Consider the following 23,783-nt stretch of genomic DNA (forward strand, 5'->3'; position numbering starts at 1 on the left):
ACTCACCGTGGTCCAGTCTATAGCTTACCTCTTCATAAAAACTGATTAGATTGGTTTGACAGGAGCGATTTCTCATAAACCCATGCTGATATGGAGTTAAACAGTTATTCTCATTGAGATAATCCAGAATAACATCCCTCAGAAACCCTTCAAATATTTTACCAACAATAGAGGTTAGACTTACTGGCCTATAATTTCCAGGTTCACTTTTAGAGCCCTTTTTGAATATTGGCACCACATTTGCTATGCGCCAGTCCTGCGGAACAGATCCTGTCGCTATAGAGTCCCTAAAAATAAGAAATAATGGTTTATCTATTACATTACTTAGTTCTCTTAGTACTCGTGGGTGTATGCCATCCGGACCCGGAGATTTATCTATTTTAATCTTATTTAGCCGATTTCGCACCTCTTCTTGGGTTAGATTGGTGACCCTTAATATAGGGTTTTCATTGTTTCTTGGGATTTCACCTAGCATTTCATTTTCCACCGTGAATACCGTGGAGAAGAAGGTGTTTAATATGTTAGCTTTTTCCTCGTCATCTACAACCATTCTTTCCTCACTATTTTTTAAGGGGCCTACATTTTCAGTTTTTATTCTTTTACTATTGATATAGTTGAAGAACAGTTTGGGATTAGTTTTACTCTCCTTAGCAATGTGCTTCTCTGTTTCCTTTTTGGCAGCGTTAATTAGTTTTTTAGATAAAGTATTTTTTTCCCTATAGTTTTTTAGAGCTTCAATGGTGCCATCCTGCTTTAGTAGTGCAAATGCTTTCTTTTTACTGTTAATTGCCTGTCTTACTTCTTTGTTTAGCCACATTGGGTTTTTCCTATTTCTAGTCCTTTTATTCCCACAAGGTATAAACCGCTTACACTGCCTATTTAGGATGTTCTTAAACATTTCCCATTTATTATCTGTATTCTTATTTCTGAGGATATTGTCCCAGTCTACCAGATTAAGGGCATCTCTAAGCTGGTCAAACTTTGCCTTCCTAAAGTTCAGTGTTTTTGTGACTCCCTACAAAGAAGTAGGGTTTTCTCTGTAAATATGTATCCCAGATAGGACATATTTGATCTCATTAGCATGCTCACGTTAATCCGAGATGAATGATGAGTTTGTTAGGACTATGACATGTTTTGTAGCGGAGTTATCGAAATTAGATATAGATTAGAATAAAATGAGTTAACTGAAGAGGTAGGAGGGACGAGGTGATCCAACCCCTTTCTGGGATGTTACAGGCTTGGCTATAACTGTCTGCACACATCCCCAGCTTCTTTCTTGTCCTTTTTTACCCTGGAAGAACTGAGCGCATCCCATGAACTGGGACGTATGGAAAACCGCACTAGCCTGGATGCCTGCCATGCTTTGAACATGTGAGTGTTATCTTTTCTCCTTTATTCCCTTTATGTTATAATTACCCGTGTACATGTTTGCAATTGTCTCATTTGTAACATCTTTATAAAATATTTTTGATAAAGCACTGCCTAATTTTTTATGGGATATACTATTATATGTTAGTTCATTCTCCATGGTCTAAAAAAACGTACCCTAAGTCTCTTGAAGGGAAATACGCTACTGTTGTGTTGGGTTAGCTTCGGACCCGTTTAATCGAAGCTGGTGGCAGCGAGAGTGTGCTGACTTTTGGGTTATGCTGAAGCGACTGCGACGTTGATAATTATTGTTCCTGCCTTAGTGGGAGTAGTTTATCGCGTCGCTGCAGCGTGCCCAATAGCCAGTACATAGCAGGCAGCCTTTCTGGCGACTAATTACCCAGGGTGCAGTACCTAATCTGACCTGAGAGTAAGGGGGGCGCCAGAGAGCTGCAAGTGTTAAGTGGAACTGTAAGCGGGATATACATAAATCCCTGCAGTTTGTGGTATAAGCATAAGCCCCTGCTTTAAACTAAGAGGTCAATAGCCTTGTGTGTGTTTTCTCATCACATTGTTCGCAGTGGAGGGATAACTAAGATAAGCCCCCCTGCACATGTGATAGCCGTCCAACCCGTGACGTAGGGGTGACGGTCACGGTGTGAATCGTGACGAATTGGTGGCAGCGGTCAGGGGAATCCTGACAGGGGTCTGCGCTCACGGTCAGGAACGGCGCGGGGTCTGCGCTCACGGTCAGGAACGGCGCGGGGTCTGCGCTCACGGTCAGGAACGGCGCGGGGTCTGCGCTCACGGTCAGGAACAGCGCGGGGTCTGCGCTCACTGTCAGGAACGACGCGGGGTCTGCGCTCACGGTCAGGAACGGTGTGGGGTCTGCGCTCACTGTCAGGAACGCGCGCGGGATCTGCGCTCACTGTCAGGAACGACGCGGGGTCTGCGCTCACGGTCAGGAACGGCATGGGGTCTGCGCTCACTGTCAGGAACGGCGCGGGATCTGCGCTCACGCTCAGGAACGACGCGGAGTCTGCACTCACGGTCAGGAACAGCGCGGGGTCTGCATATTTGGTGCAGAAAAGTCAAGGTGAGCTGGATGTGACATCACACGCGGCTCCGCTTCCTCGGGATGCAGGTTCATGGTGCGTCCATACAGCAGAGCAGACCCCAACCCCGTTCACTGGAATGGGGGTCCGACATTGTGTGTCCATATGCAGTCAGAGCCGCGGCTCCCACATTGTCAGACAGCGGAGGTATTCACTTCACCTCCCGTCACTGGTGTCAGCTGGTGGGACTACTGCTCCCATCATCCAACATCTACAGCCACTAATAACAGTGAGAGCAGGAGCGGCGGATGGGAGTATCCTGAAAGGTAAGAAAGACAAGTTCGATTATACTCACCCCGGGGCGGTCCGGCTGTGCTACGATCCGACGGGCGTCGTGGTCCGGGGCCTCCCATCTTCATCAGATGACGTCCTCTTCTGGTCTTCACGCTCCGTCGCAGGCGTACTGATTTGTCCTAAGAACAAGTTCCACTGATACATAACTTAGAAAAGTAACGGGAAATCATCCCGTATATTTTTTGGACCATATACTAGTCACCAGGACACTCCAAACATATTAATCCTACAAAAAACAAGGAGTAAAGATCCCATACACAGGTATAAAAAGGACGTATAACAATCTTTATTTAACAACTATACAACATACAGACTGACTATACAAGGTTCAGAAACTGGTGCAAATACAGAGGACACAAACACTATGGTAACACATGGGGCATAGTAAACGGATGGCCTCAGATGAAAGGTAATCAAACGTATCTCAATACTGTGCTGTAGGTTCTATATGGTATTAGATTATATGTAACCTGAACCGTAACTGACTACCAGACTCCACATATTGCCTGTCACATCTAGAGTTAAATCATAACAAAAGTGGGAGGTACACCGTTCATCTTACCCACGTACATGTGCCAGTGCGTGACGCCAGCAGCCCCGACGCGCGTTTCGCGTTGGGCTTCCTCGGGGGGCTGTGAAGGTATGTGTGTTTAGAGCGGTCATTTAAGTGCAGGGAGCACCTGTCTGCAATGATCGGCATGATCACAGTGTTTGTGTCCTCTGTATTTGCACCAGTTTCTGAACCTTGTATAGTCAGTCTGTATGTTGTATAGTTGTTAAATAAAGATTGTTATACGTCCTTTTTATACCTGTGTATGGGATCTTTACTCCTTGTTTTTTGTAGGATTAGTACTGATTTGTCCTGTTGAGGGCAGAGCAAAGTACTGCAGTGCGCAGGTGCCGGGAAAGGTCAGAGAGGCTCAGCGCCTGCGCACTGCAGTACTTTGCCCTCAACAGGACAGATCAGTATGCCTGTGCCGAAGCCACGGCAGGAAGAGAAGAAGAGGACGTCATCATAAGAAGAAGGGAGGCCCCGGACCACGACACCCATCGGAGCGGACCGCAGTGGTACCGCCCCTGGGTGAGTATAATCTAACCTCTTTTTCTTATCTTTCAGGATACATCAGGGGCTTATCTACAGCATTACAGAATTATTATTATTTATTGTTTTAGCGCCATTTATTCCATGGCGCTTTACGTGTGAGGAGGGGTGTACATAATAAAAACAAGAACAATCTTAAACAATACAAGTCATAACTGGTACAGGAGGAGTGAGGACCCTGCCCGCGAGGGCTCACAATCTACAAGAGATGGGTGAGGATACAGGAGGAGAGAGGACCCTGCCCGCGAGGGCTCACAATCTACAAGGGATGGGTGAGGATACAGGAGGAGAGAGGACCCTGCCCGCGAGGGCTCACAATCTACAAGGGATGGGTGAGGATACAGTAGGAGAGAGGACCCTGCCCGTGAGGGCTCACAGTCTACAAGGGATGGGTGAGGATACAGGAGGAGAGTGGACCCTGCCCGTGAGGGCTCACAATCTACAAGGGATGGGTGAGGATACAGGAGGAGAGAGGACCCTGCCCGCGAGGGCTCACAATCTACAAGGGATGGGTGAGGACACAGTAGGAGAGGGGACCCTGCCCGCGAGGGCTCACAGTCTACAAGGGATGGGTGAGGATACAGGAGGAGAAAGGACCCTGCCCGTGAGGGCTCACAATCTACAAGGGATGGGTGAGGATACAGGAGAGAGGACCCTGCCCGCGAGGGCTCACAGTCTACAAGGGATGGGGGAGGATACAGGAGGAGGAGAGGACCCTGCCCGCGAGGGCTCACAGTCTACAAGAGATGGGTGAGGATACAGGAGAGAGGACTTTGCCCACGAGGGCTCACAGTCTACAAGGGATGGGTGAGGATACAGGAGGAGGAGAGGACCCTGACCGTGAGGGCTCACAATCTACAAGGGATGGGTGAGGATACAGGAGGAGAGGACCCTGCCCGCGAGGGCTCACAATCTACAAGGGATGGGTGAGGATACAGGAGGAGAGGACCCTGCCCGTGAGGGCTCACAGTCTACAAGGGATGGGTGAGGATACAGGAGAGAGGACTGTCAGGAATCCCTGACCGCTGCCACAAATTTGGAACGATTCACACCGTGACCATCACCCCTACGTCACGGGTCGGGGTGACTTTAGGCCAACAGACGGCTATCACATGTGCAGGGGGGCTTATCCTAGTTATTCCTCCACTGCTAACAATGTGATGAGAAAACACACACAAGGCTATTGACTTCTTAGTTTACAGCAGGGGCTTATTGTAGGTATCCCACTGCTTTCAATATACCACAAACTGCAGGGATTTATGTATATCCCATGTCTCGGCTCTTAGTGGGCATCCGGGTATCTCGGCCGCACGTAAAACCATTACTAGGCCGTTTTGGTGGTCTTCATGGGCTTCTGATGTCGCTGTATTTGTGTCTTCCTGTGAGACATGTGCCCGTGCAAAAATCTCCCGTAACCGGCCTGCCGGCGAATTGGTGCCATTGCCAATTCCAGATAAACCTTGGACCCATCTGTCCATGGATTTTAGCACAGACCTTCCTCCTTCTAATGGTAAAACTGCGGACTGGGTGGTGGTGGATAGGTTCAGCAAACAAGCGCATTTTGTACCATCGGTAGGGCTGCCTAATGCGGAAACTTTGTTGAAACTTTTCATCGAGCATGTTGTGCGATTACATGGTGTGCCTGTGAGTGTGGTCTCTGATAGAGGGCTACAATTTGTATCTAAGTTCTGGAGAGCTTTCTGTAAAACGCTGGGTATCAGTTTGACCTTTTCTTCAGCCTATGGTCCTGAGACGAACGGTCAGACTGAGAGGACCAATCAATCTTTGGATCAGATTTTATGGTGTCTTGCCACGTCTCGTCAGGATGATTGGTGCTCTTCATTACTATTGGCAGAATTCGGATTTAATAATCATATTAATCAGTCCACTGGTACTTCCCCGTTCTTTTGCAACTATGGTTTTCACCCCCATTTTGGTGAATTTTCTCGGCTGGATTCGGGGTGTCCTGGTGCTGATGTTGCTATTCATCAGTTGGGGGAGGTCTGGGAGGAGGCCAAAGAAATATTGGGGAGGTTCAGGCAAGTATAATTTTTTTTTTGCTGATAAACGACTGTGGGGCCGGAATTCCAGGTGGGGGATAAGGTATGGTTATCCACTAAAAATGTAAGGTTGAGGATTCCTTCTGCTAAGCTGGGCCCAAAGTTTATTGGACCTTATGAAATTTTGGAGGTAGTTAATCCTGTTGCCTGCGTTTGCCTCCATCGCTGCAGATCCCCAATGTGTTCCATAAAGCTCTTTTGAAACCGTGGGTATCCTTCTCAGGGGACTCTCCGTCTCGTCCGCCTCCAGTTTTGGTGGATGATCAGACTGAGTATGAGGTGGAACGGATCGTTGATTCTCGGATGCTCCGCTGTTCACTTCAGTATTTGGTCCATTGGAAAGATTACGGTCCGGAGGACTGGTCTTCGGTACCAGCTTGCTCGGTCCATGTGGATCGGTTGGTCTGGGCCTTTCCTGCTCGGTATCCAGGGAAACCTGGAGATCTAGTGGCCCCCCATTGAGAGGGGGGTACTGTCATGATCCAGTCCGGGATTTGTTTCTGATTATTCTCTCCCTGGGATGGTCATGCGGGGATTAATCTTCCTTGCCTTGTTTTGGGATCTGTCTGGCTATTTTAGTCCGCTGTTACCTGCAAGCAGCGTCAGTTATAGTTTCTATCTCTGGCTTGAGCAGCTGACCCCGTTATACCCTCATTTGTCCTCTGCCCGTTTACCTAGGTCCCTTTCCTGTGTTCCCCTGTGACTTTGTTCGTTGTAGTACTCGCTCTCTGTGTTGTGACCTCTTGGTATTTGACTCGGCTTGTCCTCTGACCTGTTTGACTGTCTTGCATCTCTGGCTTTCCTGCTCCCGATCAGCTCTGACTTCTTTGGCTTGTTTCTCACCACGTGTATTGCTGTGACCTCTGGTACGTCATTCCCTCTCTATTGGTGACCCGGCTTTTTCTGACTACTCTTTCGCCACCTAGTGGCTTCTGCCTACTGCTCTGTGAGTTCACTGTGAGTGTACCTGTTTTCCTTCACCCGCACCCCTGGTGGAGGTTGTGTGCTACTGCGCTGCAGCAGGCATTACAGAGATGCTGGCGACACTGCTTCAGAGACTAGTGGTGCCGTCACTGATGCTGCGCTGCCTCACAGCCTGAACTGCGGTGAACTCTGGAGCATGGGAACATGCACTCTCATTTTCTCATGGTCCAGAGGTCACTGCAGTTCAGGCTGTGAGAGAGCGCAGCTTCAGTGATGTCACCGCTAGTATCTGAAGCTCCGCTCCCAGTATCTCCTCATTCACCAGTGGTTTTCAGCTGGGACGGTCGCATCTTTACACTGTCCAGATTGAAAACTGTATATCCCTCAGATATGGATTACAGTGTGGGACACAGCAACGGACAGGTATGGGTATATTGTTGGTTTGTTATTTTACTTTTATTACAGGAGATCGAGGGCTTCGCAGGAATTAGTTGTGGTTGTAAGTATGGTTTAGTTAAGAATAATAAAGGAGTATGTGTGTTTCTTTCAATAAAAGGACTTTATTCTGGCTGTGTCTTTATTTACCATGCAAATATATTGACGCCTCTCTATTACTAACCTCGGGGCTTGATGTCACCTGACAGTGACAGTGGACAGTGCTAAGATGCCACTGTCCTGGCTGAAAACCACTGGTGAATGAGAAGATACTCCATTGCCTAATTCCACCGACACCCTCGTCTCCTGGAAGAGAATTAAAATAAAAAAGCAACAATATCCTTACCTGTCCGCCAAGAAGGTAATTCATAATGTCCCACGACGAGTCCAGCTCTGCTACATCTGGATGCCTTTGGCTGAACGGTGGCATTATGCCGCCATCTAGCCTGACATCCAGACACAGCGGAGCTAGAAGCTGATGACCAGAGGAGATGACACGGTCTCCGGCAGTCAGGTGCACTGCAGTTCTCACGGTCAGCTGATTGCGCTAACTGCAGTTTACGCGAACGTCTGGCTGAAACAAGGTACGCTATTATGTAATTTAGTACACATGCGTAGTAAGGTGCATTCCCGCACTTAATACACATGTGACTAGAATGACAATGCAGTTTTACCGCATCTTATGATAGTGAACGGTGGCATTATGCCGCCATCTAGCCTGACATCCAGACACAGCGGAGCTAGGAGCTGATGACCAGAGGAGATGACACGGTCTCCGGCAGTCAGGTGCACTGCAGTTCTCACGGTCAGCTGATTGCGCTAACTGCAGTTTACGCGAACGTCTGGCTGAAACAAGGTACGCTATTATGTAATTTAGTACACAAGCGTAGTAAGGTGCATTCCCGCACTTAATACACATGTGACTAGAATGACAATGCAGTTTTACCGCATCTTATGATAGTGAATGGGTAATTTACGCAGCTGAGACTGAGCGTTTGCACTAAATAAATTGACATGCCATGGTCTGAAAACACGCGCTGCCTGTCTGTCTCCACAGGGAAGCTTTGGCACGCATAGTGGACATGTATTTCTTGAAAGCCCATCCACTATGCTGTAACATCTGGCCGCTGCAGGTTAGACACTATGGATGTTCGCAGCATCCAACCCGCAGCGTTTACTGACCGGGGGAACATACCCTAAGGTGAAGGGTCTCTGTCTACACGCATCATTGACAGAGAAAAGCGGCTGCTGCCGCAGGATGGCAATAATAAACACACCCAGAGTAGGACACGACGAGACCGGACCCCCGGATGTCAACAAAAAGAGGCGCTGGACCCCCGAAGTAGGACATGATGAGTCCAGACGTCAGTGATTAGAGGGGCTGGACCCCCGGACATCAGCGAGTAGAGGGGCTGGACCCCCAGACGTCAGCGAGTAGAGGGGCTGGACCCCCAGACGTCAGCGAGTAGAGGGGCTGGACCCCCAGACGTCAGCGAGTAGAGGGGCTGGACCCCCTGACGTCAGTGAGAAGAGGGGCTGGAACCACAGACGTCAGCGAATAGAGGGGCTAGACCCCCAAAGTAGGACATGATTAGTCCAAACGTCAGCGAGTAGAGGGGCTGGACCCCCAGACGTCAGCGAGTAGAGGGGCTAGACCCCCAGACGTCAACAAATAGAGGGGCTGGACCTACAGACGTCAGCGAATAGAGGAGCTGGACTGTCACGATATGGTATGAAATATCATATAAGTAGTTTCTCTTGCTAGCAGGCTGCGGGCTAAAAAGCCCCCTTCCCTTTCACTCAGCCAAGAGCTGCCTTGCCAATGTACATGGGGAAGAGCGTTTTATTGCCTAAAAGTATTTACGACCAGCATTCCTGCAGTGGAAAGTGACCAGCAAGAACTGGATTCTAAGTCTCTAGAACACATGGAAGTTCTTTGTTTTGTTTTTGTAAGATATTACGCAAACCGTTTACGTTAAGAACACGAAAATATATATTCTTAATCTCCCTCGGTGGATCTACCCATCCCTCGAAACACAGGCTTCTAACTCCATCTGGTAAAGAAGTAGGGATTTCTCTGTAAATATGTATCCCAGATAGGACATACAGGTCCTTCTCAAAAAATTAGCATATAGTGTTAAATTTCATTATTTACCATAATGTAATGATTACAATTAAACTTTCATATATTATAGATTCATTATCCACCAACTGAAATTTGTCAGGTCTTTTATTGTTTTAATACTGATGATTTTGGCATACAACTCCTGATAACCCAAAAAACCTGTCTCAATAAATTAGCATATTTCACCCATCCAATCAAATAAAAGTGTTTTTTAATAACAAACAAAAAAAACCATCAAACAATAATGTTCAGTTATGCACTCAATACTTGGTCGGGAATCCTTTGGCAGAAATGACTGCTTCAATGCGGCGTGGCATGGAGGCAATCAGCCTGTGACACTGCTGAGATATTATGGAGGCTCAGGATGCTTCAATAGCGGCCTTAAGCTCATCCAGAGTGTTGGGTCTTGCGTCTCTCAACTTTCTCTTCACAATATCCCACAGATTCTCTATGGGGTTCAGGTCAGGAGAGTTGGCAGGCCAATTGAGCACAGTAATACCATGGTCAGTAAACCATTTACCAGTGGTTTTGGCACTGTGAGCAGGTGCCAGGTCGTGCTGAAAAATGAAATCTTCATCTCCATAAAGCATTTCAGCCGATGGAAGCATGAAGTGCTCCAAAATCTCCTGATAGCTAGCTGCATTGACCCTGCCCTTGATGAAACACAGTGGACCAACACCAGCAGCTGACATGGCACCCCACACCATCACTGACTGTGGGTACTTGACACTGGACTTCAGGCATTTTGGCATTTCCTTCTCCCCAGTCTTCCTCCAGACTCTGGCACCTTGATTTCCGAATGACATGCAAAATTTGCTTTCATCAGAAAAAAGTACTTGGGACCACTTAGCAACAGTCCAGTGCTGCTTCTCTGTAGCCCAGGTCAGGCGCCTCTGCCGCTGTTTATGGTTCAAAAGTGGCTTTACCTGGGGAATGCGGCACCTGTAGCCCATTTCCTGCACACGCCTGTGCACGGTGGCTCTGGATGTTTCCACACCAGACTCAGTCCACTGCTTCCTCAGGTTCCCCAAGGTCTGGAATCGGTCCTTCTCCACAATCTTCCTCAGGGTCCGGTCTCCTCTTCTCGTTGTACAGCGTTTTCTGCCACATTGTTTCCTTCCAACAGACTTACCATTGAGGTGCCTTGATACAGCACTCTGGGAACAGCCTATTTGTTGAGAAATTTCTTTCTGGGTCTTACCCTCTTGCTTGAGGGTGTCAATGATGGCCTTCTTGACATCTGTCAGGTCGCTAGTCTTACCCATGATGGGGGTTTTGAGTAATGAACCAGGCAGGGAGTTTATAAAAGCCTCAGGTATCTTTTGCATGTGTTTAGAGTTAATTAGTTGATTCAGAAGATTAGGGTAATAGGTCGTTTAGAGAACCTTTTCTTGATATGCTAATTTATTGAGACAGGTTTTTTGGGTTATCAGGAGTTGTATGCCAAAATCATCAGTATTAAAACAATAAAAGACCTGACAAATTTCAGTTGGTGGATAATGAATCTATAATATATGAAAGTTTAATTGTAATCATTACATTATGGTAAATAATGAAATTTATCACTATATGCTAATTTTTTGAGAAGGACCTGTAGTGTCAGAGTACAGGTAATACAGTGATCACCAGTGACATTATACACTGGAGCTCTGTATATAGTGTACAGGTACTACAGTGATCATCAGTGACATTATCCGTGAGCTCTGTATACAATGTCAGTGTACAGGTAATACAGTGATCACCAGTGACATTATACACAGGAGCTCTGTATATAATGTCAGTGTACAGGTAATACAGTGATCACCAGTGACATTATACACAGGAGCTCTCTATATAGTGTACAGGTACTACAGTGATCATCAGTGACATTATACGTGAGCTCTGTATACAGTGTCAGTATACAGGTAATACAGTGATCACCAGTGACATTATACACAGGAGCTCTGTATATAATGTCAGTGTACAGGTAATACAGTGATCACCAGTGACATTATACACAGGAGCTCTCTATATAGTGTACAGGTACTACAGTGATCATCAGTGACATTATACGTGAGCTCTGTATATAGTGTCAATGTACAGGTAATACAGTGATCACCAGTGACATTATACAACGGAGCTCTGTATACAGTATCAGTATACAGGTAATACAGTGATCACCAGTGACATTATACACAGGAGCTCTGTATACAGTGTCAGTGTACAGGTAATACAGTGATCACCAGTGATATTATACACAGAAGCTATGTATATAAAGTATATTGTACAGGTAATACAGTGCTCACCAGTGACATTATACACCTCAGCTGTATGCAATGTCAGTATACAGGCAATACAGTGATCACCAGTGACATTATACACAGGACCTCGGTAGATAGTGTCAGTGTACAGGTAATACAGTGATCACCAGTGACATTATACACAGGACCTCAGTATATAGTGTCAGTGTACAGGTAATACAGTGACCACCAGTGATATTATACACCGGAGCTCTGTATACAGTGTCAGTATACAGGTAATACAGTGATCACCAGTGACATTATACACAGGACCTCAGTATATAGTGTCAGTGTACAGGTAATACAGTGATCACCAGTGATATTATACACAGACGCTATGTATATAAAGTATATTGTACAGGTAATATAGTGCTCACCAGTGACATTATACACAGGACCTCAGTATATAGTGTCGGTGTACAGGTAATACAGTGATCACCAGTGACATTATACACAGGAGCTCTGTATATAGTGTGCAGGTAATACAAGTGATCACTAGTGACATTATACACAGGAGCTCTGTATATAGTGTCAGTGAACAGGTAATATAGTGATCACCAGTGACATTATACACAGGAGCTCTGTATACAGTATTGGTGTACAGGTAATACAGTCATCACAGGTGACATACACAGTTCTGTAGTGTACAGGTAATACAGTGATCACCAGTGACATTATACACAGGAGCTCTGTATATAATGTCAGTGTACAGGTAATACAGTGATCACCGATGACATTATACACAGGAGCTCTGTATATAGTGTCAGTGTACAGGTAATATAGTGATCACCAGTGACATTATACACAGGAGCTCTGTATACAGTGTCAGTGTACAGGTAATACAGTGATCACCAGTGATATTATATACAGAAGCTATGTATATAGAGTATATTGTACAGGTAATGCAGGTATCACCAGTGACATTATACACAGGAGCTCTGTATATAGTGTCAGTGAACAGGTAATACAGTGATCAAAAACAGCTAACATAGAAAAATTAAGAAAAACATACCATAAGGAAACAGCCTCACCAAAACCTTTCAGATTATAAATGCACTAGCAGGATGCAGCAGGTTCCCACTATAAATGCAGGGGCAGCACAGATGCATACTGATAGAAACAGCGACCCACACCTACCAAATAATGGAGGGGTTGGCTGCCTAGTAGAAAAAATGCACATAAATGAGGCTTAAGTGGAACGCCAGTCACACAGGTATGTGTGATGCAAACGTGTCCCTCTTACAGCCTATTGATGACGACCATAATATTCTGACAGGTGGGCTGCCCAGGACTATACACATGCACCCCACAGGGACAGATGCCCCAGTACACCCAGTCAACAAAAAGAGACCTGGCTGCATCCTGCAAAAATGATAAAAAGTGCAATAAAAGATGAGAAAAATAATGCATATGATGATTACATTAAGGCTGGTTTCAAATTAGCGTTTCTGTGTGCAGCATAGGCCTGTGTACTTCTTTCCTTAAGATCCGTATGTGTCTTGCGTACCTAGATTTAACATTGTGTACGCAGGGACATGCGTTGTATGCGGATGCGTCTCCATGCGTCGTTTTGATGTGCCCGCCGAACGCAACATGTCCCTGCATACACAATGCGGATCTATGCGCAGGCCTACACTGCACACAGAATCACTAATGTGAAACCAGCCTAAATAAGGTATTGGTTGATATTTTTGTCCAAAATAGATAAGCTCGCTACCCAAGGTCAAGGATCCTTATACTTGCGAGTCCTAACACTAATTTCAAAAACTGCTAACATAGAAAAATTAAGAAAAACATACCATAAGGAAACAGCCTTACCAAAACCTATCAGATGATAAATGCACTAGCAGGATGCAGCAAAGCCCCTCTATAAAGGCAGGGGCAGCACAGGTGCAAACTACTGATAGAAACAGCCACCCACACAAAGGACCCTTGGGTTTTCCGTGTTGGAGTGAAGCCCACTCTGTTGAATGGCGTCTGCTGAATTTGCCTCATTAGGTTGTTACGTTGTGTAAATTCGTCAGCGTGGCGCCCTACATTTGTCACTTGACAACTTCGTTACAGCTCTCTGTAGATTTGATCTCCCCGGATGCTCTCTCCATAGACATTAGTGTGAGTCCCCTGACAACAATGACGAGACCTGGAGACGAGACGCTCATATCAAGTTCATTTTATTCTGCGGTGACAATATCTTGTAAGGGGTCAACTGATTACTGATAACGACAAGGATGTGACACAGCGATATTAGGGGCACAGCCGGACAGGGGGACACATCATTCATATACAGGGTCAGGTCACTGCATTTTGCACCACTTTTATACTTTAAATAGAATTTCATATTTTACATATAGAACTTTTCTGTCATCTTCTGACCCCTCCCCCAACAAGACACCCCCCAAAGAAATCAACGGTGAGAATCGCTGCAGAGGATAGGTACGACCCAGAAGCCGAGTCCTAGTTATCGCTCGGAGCCGCTGTCGGCCATGATGTCACGTCATCTCTGTCAACAGGATTTCAATCTCTTTATATACAAATGAAAGCACGAGCGTGATAGGTGGACTAGAGTGTGCGGCCTCCCAAGGTGAATGCACTGGAGAGTGTGGCCTCACCTCGGAGATCAGACTGGAGGATGTGGCCTACCAGGGTGGATAGTATGATGGATGTGGCCTCCTGGGCTGAATGAACTGGAGGCACTGGCCTCCCGGGGTGAATGGACTGCAGAATGTGGCCTCCTGGGGTGAATGCACTGGAGAGTGTAGCCTCACCTCAGTTTGGGAAGACTTGAGTATGTGGTTTCACCTCGGAGAATAGACTGGAGGATGTGGCCTTACTATGATGAGTGGACTGGAAAAAGAGATTTCACCAGGGTGAATGTTATGGTAGGAATGGTATCCGCATGGCAGGTGGATTGGAGGATATGGCCTTACTGGGATGAATCGAGTTGAGGATGGAGCTCCTCTGTGTTAGATGGTTTGGGGGGCATGAGCTCACTGACCGGTAGGCGCTACCTCACCAATGCGGATGGACTGCAGGCATCATCATGACAGCTGCTCATAACCTTACAATTCATTTGCTTTTTTCTGTAATTTTTCCATCATTTTTTAATACGAGGACATTTACATGCTGTACAGAAATATATATATACAGTGCATCCTGAGGAAGAGCAGTGACCACATCACCGACAACTGCTCCCACAACTAAGCTGATTAAGACAAGAGCTTCTGAGTGCACCCCACACATTATTCCCACCCCAATATCCACCTGCCAAGGGCAAACCCTGGAGACCACGGCAAAGTCTGAGGTGGATGGAGCCAACAGAGCTCCATGGGTGGCTCTCAATAATGCCCCATCATATTCTACATTCATGGCAGGAACAACGCTGGCGTCCATCTGTCATATGAATGGTGGGACGAACTCTTCCCTGGAGACCCATCTCCAGGATGTTATGACTACTACTCCCAACATACAGCATTCTTCATGGTGATGATTCCTTTTTGCAGCCCCATTCTGCTGGTCATAGCAATATTACAAGAACTTTCTAGAATCTTCCAGGGTGAGTGCAATGATTTAATTATGTGGTCTCCAAACATGTCTGGTCCACAACCAATCGACCCTTGTTCATGTTGTCAGTGCTCGTGCTGTTGGCGGTCATCCTGGCAGCACTCATGCTGTTGGTGGCTGTCCTGCCAGCACTCGTCATGTCAGTGGCTGTCGGGCACTTTGGACCTTTGACCCCATTAGTCTTTGTTCTCTGACCACCTTCAATCACAAGTGCACACATTGGCATATGGGGGTAATTCTAGAGTACGGACACATGGAGAGATGCGGGGGCAATCACTTAGATGAGATGAAAGCATGCACAGTACAGAGCCGCGAGCCATGCATCGGGACAAGACACAAGTCACACAGGCTATATGGCTACTAGCCTTTGGCAAAATCCTTATTGGAGTCAAACATGCCACTAACATCATACACACAGGGCTATAAACAGAGCAATGTGGGGTCACACAGAAACCCACCTACAGCATAACATTAACTGCTGATAACTATGGAGACCACCAACCACCCTCCCCCCAGACCTGTTGCATAGACAATTAGACTTGATCATAGGATGAATGGAAGCGCAGATGGACAGACCTGCGTCAGCTCTGAGCATGCTCAACAGGACAGGGAGCGCTTCACAGTACGCAGACATGGGCGCTACGGTACAATACTGGAGCGGGTCGGGTGGGGATGGCGCATGCGGCTGGACAGACTGTCTTTGAGCATGCCCGCTGGAGATGGCTTAGGACTTGAAGTGCACAGTTTATTTGTCTTTAGGAGAGAAACGGGAGGACGCGCTCCCGCCATCTTGTGCTCTTTGACTGCTCTCTATTGCTTCCAGAGAATCCCAATATGAGAAACCAATCACATGAGAATGAAGCGCAATAAATTATAAATGCGGTGTGTGACAAAACCAGAGCGAGATGTTAAGGCTGCGGGACCCAACAGAGAAAAAACACGACAGATGTGGAAACCGCCATTGGAACGGCTCATTGATGGCTTACTGATCAGTGGCAGCTATGACTGGTCGCCATTTATTCTTGTAGGAAGCGGCCAATCAGCGTGCTGCCTCTCAGTCCTATGGCCTCATTCTTCAGTAGGTGAACAGTGACCGGTCCTCACGTCTCCTCTTGGTATTTCACGATCCTCTCCCTCTGACGGAGCAGGAGCGCAGGATGCCATGTCTCAGAGATGGAATGGTGCCACAAAGTGGAGCTTGTCACTCCAAGCCCTATGATCCCAGCTCCAGGGCGGAGATCTCAGGAGCACACAAAGAAATCCAAGACTCTGATCTCGGGAGCACACAAAGAAATCTGGGACTCTGATCTCGGGAGCACACAAAGAAATCTGGGACTCTGATCTCGGTGGCACACAAAGAAATACTGGACTCTGAGTCTAAGATCTAGGACAGAGAATAGAGGACACGCCCCGCCCGAGAAGTCCGGACCACTGGCCCCAGTGTCCCCTTATCTCCGGGGTTGTTCTTTGTGGCATTATCTGTATTTGAACCCTGCCCGTCACTCAGGTGGGTCAGCAGCTCCACGACATGGATATCCATATCCCCTGCAAGACTGGAAGATACAAACAGTTAATTGTGTCAGCATGGAAAGTGGGAAAACTATGCTGACAAACTTGGCAAACACGGGTGCTGGCACTGTCCTACTTTATAATAAGCCACATTGTTCTGTGTATTTGGGATGGCCAGAGACATCCAAGGGACCCACAGGATCATGGAATACACAGGACATGGGATCAGGAGATGCACAGGACATGGGAAACAGAGGACACGGGACCATGAAATACACAGGACAGGGGATTCCCAGGACACGGGACCATGAAATACACAGGACAGGGGATTCACAGGACACGGGACCATGAAATACACAGGACAGGGGATTCACAGAACACGGGACCATGAAATTCACAGGACACGGGACCATGAAATACACAGGACAGGGGATTCACAGAACACGGGACCATGAAATACACAGGACAGGGGATTCACAGGACACGGGACCATGAAATACACAGGACAGGGGATTCACAGAACACGGGACCATGAAATTCACAGGACACGGGACCATGAAATACACAGGACAGGGGATTCACAGGACACGGGACCATGAAATACACAGGACAGGGGATTCACAGAACACGGGACCATGAAATACACAGGACAGGGGATTCACAGGACACGGGACCATGAAATACACAGGACAGGGGATTCACAGAACACGGGACCATGAAATACATAGGACGGGATTCACAGGACACGGGACCATGAAATACATAGGACAGGGGATTCACAGGACACGGGACCATGAAATACACAGGACACGGGACCATGAAATACACAGGACAGGGGATTCACAGGACACGGGGCCATGAAATACACAGGACAGGGGATTCACAGGACATGGGACCATGAAATACACAGGACAGGGGATTCACAGGACACGGGACCATGAAATACACAGGACGGGATTCACAGGACACTGGACCATGAAATACACAGGACAGGGGATTCACAGGACACGGGACCATGAAATACACAGGACAGGGGATTCACAGGACACGGGGCCATGAATACACAGGACAGGGGATTCACAGGACACGGGACCATGAAATACACAGGACGGGATTCACAGAACACGGGACCATGAAATACACAGGACAGGGGATTCACAGAACACGGGACCATGAAATACACAGGACAGGGGATTCACAGGACACGGGGCCATGAAATACACAGGACAGGGGATTCACAGGACACGGGGCCATGAAATACACAGGACAGGGGATTCACAGGACACGGGGCCATGAATACACAGGACAGGGGATTCACAGGACACGGGACCATGAAATACACAGGACAGGGGATTCACAGGACACGGGACCATGAAATACACAGGACGGGATTCACAGAACACGGGACCATGAAATACACAGGACGGGGGATTCACAGGACACGGGGCCATGAATACACAGGACAGGGGATTCACAGGACACGGGACCATGAAATACACAGGACAGGGGATTCACAGGACACGGGACCATGAAATACACAGGACGGGATTCACAGAACACGGGACCATGAAATACACAGGACAGGGGATTCACAGGACACGGGGCCATGAAATACACAGGACAGGGGATTCACAGGACACGGGGCCATGAAATACACAGGACAGGGGATTCACAGGACATGGGCAAATACTGCATACACAACACACATTACAGATGACTGCGTGATACAATGTAGAAATGGCATATTTTCTTTTTATTTCCTGGCCCTGGAAGTGATGGTTATTGGCTTTGTAAACTGTGGATGTTTTGGTATTAGAATTTTTTATTTATGTAACAAAAATTTAAATAAAATTTCTGTTTAAATTTTTTTTTTCTGGGACAGGAAAGATGCCATTTTAACATGTGTCCCTAGAGTCTGCATCATGTGAATACGTCTCAGGTGAAGATGCTCACTTCTATACCCAGAGTCCAGTGCTGCGGATAATTTATTTCAGATTTCTTCATAACATCCCTTCAGATCTCCACCCTGTGTCAGAAAGAAGAAGAACAAGGTCACACCTAGACAGTGAATAGGGAAAAAATAATACACAGTACATGGTAAAAAAAAGTACATGGTTGATATACAGCACACGGTCGATACACTGAACATGGTCGATACAAAGAACAAGGTAAATACACAGTACATGGTCGAGGCACAGAACATGGAAAATACCCAGTACATGGTTCAAACCCAGTACATGGTCCGTTCACAGTACATGGTCCGTTCACAGTACATGGTCCGTTCACAGTACATGGTCCGTTCACAGTACATGGTCCGTTCACAGTACATGGTCCGTTCACAGTACATGGTCCGTTCACAGTACATGGTCCGTTCACAGTACATGGTCCGTTCACAGTACATGGTCCGTTCACAGTACATGGTCCGTTCACAGTACATGGTCCGTTCACAGTACATGGTCCGTTCACAGTACATGGTCCGTTCACAGTACATGGTCCGTTCACAGTACATGGTCCGTTCACAGTACATGGTCGAGGCACAGAACATGGTAAATAAACAGTACATGGTCCAAACCCAGTACATGGTCCGTTCACAGTACATGGTCGAGGCACAGAACATGGTAAATACCCAGTACATGGTCCATATACAGTTCATGATTCATACACAGTGCAAGGCAAATACAAAGTACATGATCCATACACTGTACATGGTCGATATGGAAAGAGAAGGAGATCCAGCTCAACGAAATAGTGAAAAATCCATAGTTTATTTCACTTAAAATATAGTGAAAGGACAAAACATCAGCATACAAAAAAATATTATAAAACCAAGGTCTGACCTTGGTTTTATAATATTTTTTTGTATGCTGATGTTTTGTCCTTTCACTATATTTTAAGTGAAATAAACTATGGATTTTTCACTATTTCGTTGAGCTGGATCTCCTTCTCTTTCCTGTTCGTCTACGCCCTGACACAGCGGTTCCGTGCTCCGAGCTCTTGGGAATGTCGGTATGGTGAGCTGGATTTTGTTTTTTACATGGTCGATATACAGAACACGATAAATACACAGTTTATGGTCCATAACCAGTAGTTAAATACAAACTAAAGTGGGTACGGAAAGTATTCAGACCCCTTTAAATTTTTAACTCTTTGTTTCACTGCAGCCATTTGGTAAATTCCAAAAAGTTCATTTTTTCTCAATAATGTTCACTCTGCACCCCATCTTGACTAAAAAAAATAGAAATGTAGAATTGTATAAAAAAAAGAAAAACTGAAATGTCACATGGTCACAAGTCTTCAGCCCCTTTGCTCAGACTCTCATATATAAGTCCCATGCTGTCCATTTCCTTGTGATCCTCCTTGAGATGGTTCTACTCCTTCATTGGAGTCCAGCTGTGTGTAATTAAACTGATAGGACTTGATTTGGAGCGGCGCACACCTGTCTATATAAGACCTCACAGCTCACAGTGCATGTCAGACCAAATGAGAATCATGAGGCCAAAGGAACTGGCCAAGGAGCTCAGAGACAGAATTGTGGCCAGGCACAGACCTGGCCAAGGTTACAACAGAATTTCTGCAGTACTCAAGGTTCCTAAGAGCACAGTGGCCTCATAATGTAACGCCTGCCAGGGCCGTGGGGTACGGTCGCAATTAAAGGGATGTGTCACGGCGGCAGCGACCCAGTCCGTGGCCCTAGGCGCCCATGTAAAAGGGAAGGTCTTTAAGGGGATTTGTGAGATAAGAGTTTGTGACGCCACTTGTGGTATTCAGTCAGAGATGACTGACGCTGCTTTAAGGGGTCCACTGGGGTGATGTTATGGCAGCTGGGATGGTGTAGCTTCCCACAGGTGAAGCTGGGTCCCCATGGTTCCCGGTGTAGTAGATGAAGATGGTGAGAGGTGCAATAAAGAACGGAGGAGATAGGTTTGCAGTCTCTTTACCTGGTTTACTGATGGTAACAGGCAGCCCCAGTCCAGGGCACCAGATCACAGGTACAGGCAGGGTCCGGCTGGCTTGGAAGCGAGTTCAGAGTCCCCTTTAACCAGGTGGAGTTAAAAGCCTTCCTTATACCGCTGTGGTATTGTAGTCCCTTACTGCCTAAGGCTTCTGGCAAGGTCCTCTCAGTTCTCTCTGTCTCCCTTTAGGTAGGACTCAAACTCGTATGACAAGTGACTCTAGCCTTTTTACAGGGTCTCTATCACGACCCGGGCTCTATGTGTCACTGTGTCTCCTGGGTGTTAGGGCAGAGAAGTTACATGTAGTCTAGCGGTCCTACCGGTTTCTGCTGTGCCTCCTAAAGTATGACACAACCTCAGTCTTCCGGTTACTGGTATCTGCGCTCTGTCAGGGAGGTAGCCCAGTCGCTGCTATTCTCCTTTGTTGTCACTCTCCTGTGCTTCACTCTCCGTCACGTTAGCTGTTTTTCCTTCTGTATCTCACCATCTAGAAGCTACAGCATTTCAGGCTACACGGCCCCTCACTCGTCCTTCTGCTCCCGTCTGCTGTCTGGCACCAACTGTCAACTCTTTCCAACTGCCTATCAACTGACTCCTCCTCCTGACCAGAGAGAGCAGCTTCCCCCTGAAGTCGGGTGTAGAGCTCCCCCCTCTGGCCTGGAGTCAGAATGGTGTTGTATGTGCTGATTACCTGTCAAAAGGAATCCTTCATTGCTTCCAAGCGTGACATCACTCTCCCCGTGAGGAAAGCAATGCCACTGTGACAACCAGGACCCTGGGGCGTCACAATAATCCTTAACTGGAAGAAGTTTGGGACCACCAGAAGTCTTCCTAGACCTGGCCGTCCAGCCAAACTGAGCAATCGTTGTTGAAGAGCCTTGGTGAGAGAGGTAAAGAAGAACTGCAAGATCACTGTGGCTGAGCTCCAGAGATGCAGTAGGGAGATGGGAGAAAGTTCCACAAAGTCAACTATCATTGCAGCCTTCACCAGTCGGGCCTTTATGGCAGAGTTGCCCGACGGAAGCCTCTCCTCAGTGCAAGACATATGAAAGCCCGCATAGAGTTTGCCAAAAAACACATAAAGGATTCCCAGACTAGGAGAAATAAGATTCTCTGGTCTGATAAGATGAAGATAGATCTTTTTGGTGATAATTCTAAGCGGTATGTGTGGAGAAAACCAGGCACTGATCATCACCTGCCCAATACAATCCCAACAGTGAAGCATGGTGGTGTGTTGTGAATTCTGTGGCAGAGCTCCCTCCTGTGGTCACAAGTGGTACTTCGGCGGATTCTCTCTGTGAGCTTCTGTTGGTGGAGGGAAGTGGTACTGCGGCTTCTGAGTTTCCTCCCTCAGGTGATCTGGTGAGGTCGTTAGGTGCTTCTCTACTTAACTCCAACTAATGCTTTGATCCTGGCTTCCTGTCAATGTTCCAGTGTTGGACTTGCTTTTCCCTGGATCATTCCTGTGGCCTGCTGCTCTGCATAGCTAAGTTCTTCTTTGCTATTTGTTTGCTATTTTTTTCTGTCCAGCTTGTCTAATTTGTTGCTGGAAGCTCTGGGACGCAAAGGGTGTACCTCCGTGCCGTTAGTTCGGTACGGAGGGTCTTTTTGCCCCCTTTGCGTGGTTTTCTTTAGGGTTTTGTGTAGACCGCAAAGTTACCTTTTCTATCCTCGATCTGTTAAGAAAGTCGAGCCTCACTTTGCTGAATCTATTTCATCTCTACGTTTGTCTTTTCATCTTAACTCACAGTCATTATATGTGGGGGGCTGCCTTTTCCTTTGGGGTATTTGTTGTGAATTCTGTGGCTGAATTCACTCCTGTGGTCACAAGTGGTACTGCAGCTTCTGAGCTTCCTCCCTCAGGTGTTCTGGTGAGCTCGTTAACTGCTTCATTACTTAACTCCGCCTGATGCTGCTATCCTTGCTCCTTGTCAATGTTTCAGTGTTGGATCTGAGCTTCTCCTGATTGTTCCTGTGACCTGCTGCTCTGTATAGCTAAGTGCCTTTTGCTTTTTTGTTGCTTTTTTTCTGTCCAGCTTGTCTTTTGTTTTGCTGGAAGCTCTGAGACGCAAAGGGTGTACCGCCGTGCCGTTAGTTCGGCACGGTGGGGTTTTTTTTGCCCCCTTTGCGTGGTTTTGCTTTAGGGTTTTTTGTAGACTGCAAAGTTCGCTTTACTGTCCTCGCTCTGTCCTAGAATATCGGGCCCCACTTTGCTGAATCTATTTCATCCCTACGTTTTGTCTTTTCATCTTACTCACAGTCATTATATGTGGGGGGCTGCCTTTTCCTTTGGGGAATTTCTCTGGGGCAAGTCAGGCCTATTTTTCTATCTTCAGGCTAGCTAGTTTCTTAGGCTGTGCCGAGTTGCCTAGGTAGTTGTTAGGCGCAATCCACAGCCGCTTTTAGTTGTGTTTAGGATAGGATCAGGTGTGCAGTCTACAGAGTTTCCACGTCTCAGAGCTCGTTCTTGTATTTTTGGGTATTTGTCAGATCACTGTGTGCGCTCTGATCGCTAAGCACACTGTGTTTCTGGATTGCCTTCATAACACCTGTCATTAGCAAACATAACAGTACAAGGAGCCAAACTAATGATTCTCAATAGAGGGAAAGAAAAAGTTCTGACATCATTTTTTTTTTTTTTTTTTTCTGCTCTGTGTTCATTTTTTTTTTTCCCCTAGACATTTGGGTGATTCTGGACACAGGTGTGGACATGGATATTCAGGGTCTGTGCTCTTCAATGGATAATCTCGTTATAAATGTACAAAAAATTCAAGATACTATTGATCAGAAATCTATGTTAGAACCAATAATTCCTATTCCTGATTTGTTTTTTGGAGATAGAACTAAGTTTCTAAGTTTCAAAAATAATTGTAAGCTATTTCTGGCCTTGAAACCTCATTCTTCTGGTAATCCTATTCAACAGGTTTTGATTATTATTTCTTTTTTGCGCGGCGACCCTCAAGACTGGGCATTTTCTCTTGCGCCAGGAGACCCTGCATTGAGTAGTGTCGATGCGTTTTTCCTGGCGCTCGGATTGCTGTACGATGAGCCTAATTCA

General features: G+C 46.7%; 1 protein-coding gene across 1 annotated transcript in view; it reads right to left on the bottom strand.

Moving 5' to 3' along the window:
• Positions 1-13,856: 13,856 nt before the first annotated feature.
• Positions 13,857-23,783, bottom strand: part of BSN (bassoon presynaptic cytomatrix protein) — a gene marked incomplete at its 5' end in the record, with an annotated part of 169,006 nt that continues 159,079 nt past the window's right edge. Inside the window, 2 exons of the mRNA XM_069736456.1 lie at positions 13,857-16,816; positions 18,726-18,798. The remainder of the gene's footprint in view (positions 16,817-18,725; positions 18,799-23,783) is intronic.

Source organism: Ranitomeya imitator, chromosome 8, assembly GCF_032444005.1.
Source record: "Ranitomeya imitator isolate aRanImi1 chromosome 8, aRanImi1.pri, whole genome shotgun sequence".
Classification (NCBI taxonomy): Eukaryota; Metazoa; Chordata; class Amphibia; order Anura; family Dendrobatidae; genus Ranitomeya; species Ranitomeya imitator.